The sequence below is a fragment of the Chenopodium quinoa genome, unplaced genomic scaffold, assembly GCF_001683475.1.
Source record: "Chenopodium quinoa cultivar QQ74 unplaced genomic scaffold, ASM168347v1, whole genome shotgun sequence".
NCBI lineage: Eukaryota > Viridiplantae > Streptophyta > Magnoliopsida > Caryophyllales > Amaranthaceae > Chenopodium > Chenopodium quinoa.
In genome coordinates, this window is record NW_018744821.1 from 3,227,378 (window position 1) to 3,233,893 (window position 6,516).

Genomic DNA, 6,516 nt, shown 5'->3' on the forward strand with positions numbered 1-6,516 from the left:
GATGTGTTGATAAGGTTTTGAAGGGTTTTTAATTAATCTGAATTCTGGAAATAGTTTCTAAGTACTACTTTTGATGTTTTATAAAGAGGGTTTAATCACTCATTAAAAACGAAGATTATTAGGGGTTTTAAATAATTTTCAGATTTTTATTAAACTTTAAATTTGCTGTAATTTCATGTAGAAGAGTGTATTTTAAGGTTTTTATGAAGAAAATTTAAAGAACTATATATAAGTGTTATACCCTAAAATTTTCTATTTTAAGTTTCGAGGACGAAACTTGTTTTAAGGAGGGTAGATTGTAATACCCGAATATTTTATGATTTTATATAATATATTTTATTAAACAATAGTTTATTTTTATTTATTAAATAACTTTCCTAATCTCATATTTTTTATTTTAAAGTTCGAAAAGGTTTAAAACCCTATTTTATTTTAAATAGGACTCTCTATTTTTAAGCATATATAAACTATTTTAGCCCAAGTTTTTGATAAATAAACTTTTACAGCCGTTTTGATATAAATTCATAGCTTTCTCTTAACTCCATTCTGTTCATGGGGATTATAGTAGCAGCCATATGTGCTATTAATTTTTTTTAGATTCATGATCATCAATTGGTCAACTAATTACCTTTATTCCAAAAATTTTGAGTCATGCGCTGGTGAATTGGTGATTGAGCAGTAGAATGTTTGGAGTAATCATGTCATGCGCAATTGCAATATTGCGTCCTACTATTAGATCGGTAATCACACGAACCTATTTGGGAGATGTTTGTATTATAGCATATGTAATCACACTACCTTAATTAATTTTTTTTTGACTTGTTTGATTATAAATTGTTAGTATTAATTGTACTCCGTATTGTTATGTGTAAATTTTATAATTTGTGAATTATATACAATCATGATTTATATGTATATGATTAGTGTGTGGTATTATATGATTCTAATTGTCGTATTATTTTTGTCGCATTGATTGATTGTATTATTTATAGAGTTTTAATGTTGTTGTTATATGGAGCATTGTTTTATTGTGGTTTTAGGGTTATATATGCAGAATATTATTTTTGGGTTGTAATTATTGGGATTTTGTAAGCCTTAACACTCGACAGGTTGTTGAGTGTGGCGGTAATACCTCCGATTTAAGTGTATGCTTCCTCAATTTTATTTAAAGGTTGTCTATTTTTCCTTTATTTCTTATTTATTATTAGCTAGTAAATCGGGGGTGTAACAATAAGCCTTTAATTTTAACTAAAGGGAAGGTTTTAAAGTGTTGTTTAATTTGGATTTTGAAGGTTTTAAAATAGGTTAGTATTGCTGTAAATTTGATTGATTGGGTATTGATTGAGATGTTATTGTTTGGTTTAGGAGAGGAGTTTATTGAAGGTGATTTCTAGTTTTAAAGTGGCCAACCGAATTGTTTACACAAGGTACGTACAAGTTACGAAACCTTGCTTTTAGGTGCATGTTTAAGGACGGGTCGAGAACTTGGTATCATGTATAGGGATGACTGGGCTAAATTGTTTGGTTATACATTGTGATTTCCGTATATTGTGTATGAGGCATGTTTGAGATATAAGTATATGACTACGGTTGTGGGTGATGTATAAGTGATTGTCTTATCAATTGGATATGTTATGATTAATTAAAGGTTATGGATTCTTGGTTGTCTATAAGTGGAATTAACTTTGATAATGGTTCCATGAGGTTAATTTTTAATACTCTTTCATGAATTAATTATGATTTGAGTAGAGAAAGTTCATTAAAGTCTTTTAAGACGAGGTTCAGGATTTGAAGTGCCCTATGCACTTAAGGTGTTTATACACCGAGGTAGTTAAATGATTCATTACTAAATATTGTTTGCCACTAATAAATCAAGAATTGAATTGGAACTTTGGATTGCTTGGAATGATGTAATATTTGATTGATTATATTGTTTTGCATATAAGTCATCACCAAGTCTAAACTTGTAAATCATGTAAGGTGCAAGATGGATGAGCAATAAAACTCTGGATTGGTGCACATATGGAGTAATGACAATCAGGGGTTGGGGTACACGGGGTATTAGCCGTGCACTTTTCTCGAGGCCGTCTGATCTACGAGTTTCTTATTTCAAATACTTTTCAAAACTAGGAGTTAGATGAGATCTCATACTAACTACGATCAGGGAGTCGTGCCCGTGGTCGTTGGATGTTTATTGATGTTTCCGAAAGGAGGCATGGGGTTTTTCTTTTATTGATTTTCCAAATGGAGCATGGGTTGGACAACCTTGTCTATTGCGTAATCCAATGAATAAAAATAATGATTTACCTATTATTAATTAATGGAGTCTTAGGATTATAAATAGTTGAGTCATGTGTCAAGTCTATAAACTAATGATGCGTGATGATTGATTATTAGTAGCATGTTAGGGATTTCTTTTATGTTTTGCAGCTTGTATGTACTCAGCTTTGCTGATTGCGTGTTTTGTGTGTCTTTCTTTGGTCGTGGCCTTCGCCTTTCAATGACCCTGTAATGATCCAATCTTTACACTTGTAATATTGGGGAGCAGACTCATCACAGGTGTTTACATAGTTTGGACTTGCATCAAGGTGGTGGGATTTTGAGTGGAGTGTTGATTACCATTCACAGTTTACTTTATTTCTTACTTTTGAATTTATTTAAACTCTGGTTTTATTTATTACTACTTTTGTGGGATTTTGAATAAGGGCCTTAATGGTTCCAAGTTGTAAGATTTAATTTGGTTTTGGTCATTGGTTTTGAAATTTATTTATAACTGATTTAGTTTTTCCGCTGCTAATTTCTGATAAAGCCTTAACGTTTGAACACGTGGCGGTAGCACGCCAGTAATTCTCTTGGATTTTGTTCAGGGTATTCACAGGTTTTAAGAGAGAATCATTGGGGTGTTACATGTGACTAAACTTATAGAAGCTTTACTTCATAGAAAATTACATGTTTTTTTAATAGAAACATAACATTATTACTCCAACACATAAGATTACAACATCTAATATCAAATAAAAATACAAACGATTAAAATTACTACTACGTACGATTACATCTTAAGTACTACAACAAGTCTTAAACATAATGTTGTTAGCTGAAAGATAAACTCTTGATATAGAAACTAAAAGATGAAATAATTAATACATAAAAATAACTAGTACTTAACTAATATCTTTAAAAGAACCTGTTACTAAACTCCTCTCTAAGCTTCTTGTACACTTCGACTTCAAATTCATCGAGGACGGGTTTTGCCATCAATGAACGTAACATGATGAATTTCATCTCCTCCTTCTTTAGCTTTTTCCTATCTTCGCTTGTAACACCCCCAATTTACTAGCTAATAATAAACAATAGGAAAAATGTAAACTAATAATCCCACCTTTAGTCGATCTTCCATAAACAATCCCACCTTTTGAAATTCCAGAAACAATCCCACCTTAGACCCCCATCTTCCCTTAACAATCCTTTACCGATTGGATTGTTTTTGATAACCGGTTTTCATAGGTTATAAGACACGTGTCATGTTTTAATAGGTTTAACCTTTTTTTTTTTTAAAAAAAAAAAACTAATAAAAAAATAATATAAAAAAAACAAAACCAAAACCCCCAGCCCAACCACCGTATCCCTTCCCCATCCCGCCACCGCATCCCCACCCTTGCTTTCCCCGGCAACCCAACCTACCCCTTTAAGGCGACGGAACCCAACCCCTGTAGCCCGAAATCAGCTCCTGCAGCCACCTAGCTTCCCCTAAAACCCAACCCAATTCGCAGCCCAGAACCCCTCTTTCTCCTTCTCCTTCTCCTGCTCTTTCTCTCTTCTCTTTGGTATGTTTCCCTCTCCTCTGAATTCATCAATTCATTCCCTTTCAATTCGATTTTTCAGATGATTGAAATAATAATTTGCGTTTAATTTTAAACCAAAAACCGAATTGGAGACGATGGGTGACGTTTTTTGGGGCCGGAGTAGAGTATTTCGTGGCTGGGGTGGAGTATTTTGTGGCTGAGGATTGAGTTTCAGCCTTTCAGGGGGCTGGGGTGGGGTTTTTCGTGGCAGTGGGTGGAGTTTTCGTGGTGGGGGTTGGGTTTTAGGGATGGTTATTGGATTTTCCGGCGTGGTTGGTGAGTTTCGTGGTGGCTTGGTGGTGGGGGTGGCGGTAAGGAGTGAGTGTTGGGTGGTGGTTGGACTGGTGGCTTGAGAAGGAGTATAGTTAAAAAAAATAGATAAATAAATAAATAAAATAACCTGCTTAACAAGTTGTAGGTCAGTGGGATCGTTAGTGGAAGATGAGGATCAAAAGTGGGATTATTTCTGGAATTTCAAAACGTGGGATTGTTTATGGAAGACCGACTAAAGGTGGGATTATTAGATTACAATTTTCCTAAACAATAAATAAAGGAAAAATAGACAACCTTTAAATAAAAGTGCGGAAGCATACACCTAAATCGGAGGTATTACTGCCACACTCAACAACCTGTCAAGTGTTAAGGCTTACAAATCCCAATAATTACAACCCAATAATCTAAGTGAGCTATTTATACAACTTTACAAACTTGTTATAACAAACTAATCGAGACACTGGAGCTCCTTTAGTTACGATCACTTGATCAACCTGCTTAAACAACTTGACTGCTTACCATTAAGGACAAATTCCAAAATAGATCGTCGCAGGGCCACCATAAGAAAAAGACATGGCCGCAAATACAAATAGCACAACAAAACAATACACACGTAAGCAAAAAGCTGAGTAATCACCACTTATCATAACACAAAGAATAATATAATAATTAATATAATTAACTCACTTAAACAATGTAGTTCGAAACTACATTACACATAGTACTCTGAAAATAACCTTTGTCAAACCCAACCTCGAATAATAATACAATCCTTCACTCAATTAACTCGTAACCAATAATTATGCCATGCTCTTTGTTTTATACCTAGCGTTAGACATGGGTATTCAAATAACAAACCAACAAGTATAAAAACTTGAATACTCTCAATAACCAGAAAAAACACTTTAAACCAGACTATATATGGGTCAATTCCCACTGTAGGGGACCATATAAAAATAAATAATAAAGATTGTACCTTATTCTTAACTATAGGGGACAAAAAAAAAAACTTTAAACCAGACCACATACGGGTCAATTCCCACTGTAGGGGACCATATAAAAATAAATAATAAAGATTGTACCTCATTCTTAACTCATGATTATCATCCGCTTACCAACATGCCAAGAACTAAGGTATACAACATTGAGCCTCAGACCAAGAACAAAATAATAATTCCTCAACCTTTTGATCTCATACATTGATCAAATAATAATTCACATGATAATAAATTCTTAATATTGGCACATGTTCCCAAATAATATAATAATTCAAACTCGATCCAATCGTAGTATATCTCAACTCTTATAGGGCAATCATACTAGTTACCCAAATGTAATCAAATCTCCACCCAAAAATAATACTCTGCACTAACAATGCTAAAACCTTGATAAAACAATACTCTCTATAACAACAACATTAAAAACCCTAACATATTTATACGATTCATCATATACAACAATAATAACAAGACATTAAATATGATCAAATTATGAAATTGTATACATTAATCATATATATAAATTAAAGCATATGAACAATTAATCATTCAATAATAATATAAACAACTCTAAAATAGATACGTGTGATTACCTTTCGCAAAAATTAACCAAATATTAAAGAAAGGTCTTGATTGCTTGATCACATCTTATGCGCACAACTCCAAACACTTTGCAATAAAAAGTAATTGGTTTGATCAAATGATGATCTTGGATTGCCGCATGATATAAGAAGGGAATTGATGAAGCTTGAGCATAAGACAAATAAACTAGTGGAAACAAGTTTACAGAGGTCAAAGCTTAGAGTTTTTCAGAAGAAAAAAAAACATGACTGCACACACGTCATACGACCATGTATATATATATATATTAGAGCTGTCAAAAACGGACCCGAACTGGTGAATCCGAACTATTTTGAACTGTTCCGAAAAGGAACCGAACCGTTAAGAACCTGTTATTTAAAAAACTTAAACCGACCCGACCCGACTTTTTAAAGCCTGAAACTGAACCGAGCCTAATGTTTGAGAACCGTTAATGAACCGTACCCGATATCAAGCCGAATTGATACAACCTGAAACCGAGAACAACCCAACCCGATTACTTTTGAACCCGATAGCAACCCGACCCATTGTAAACCGGAACCGTTTAAACCCGACAAAACCCCGATAAACCCAAATCTTTTACAACCTATAACTAGTTAGGATTGAACCGTTTATAACCCGTAATGAGTTATGATCGAACCGTTTATAACCCGAAATCGATTAATTATAATCGAACCGTTTATAATCCGTAAGTCCGTAACTCGTTATAATCGTAGAATTTTTTTTCTTTTGTTTTGCGTATATTTTATCATTAGTAAAACAAAAGGGTTTAATTTGAACTATAAAGTATATATATTGAA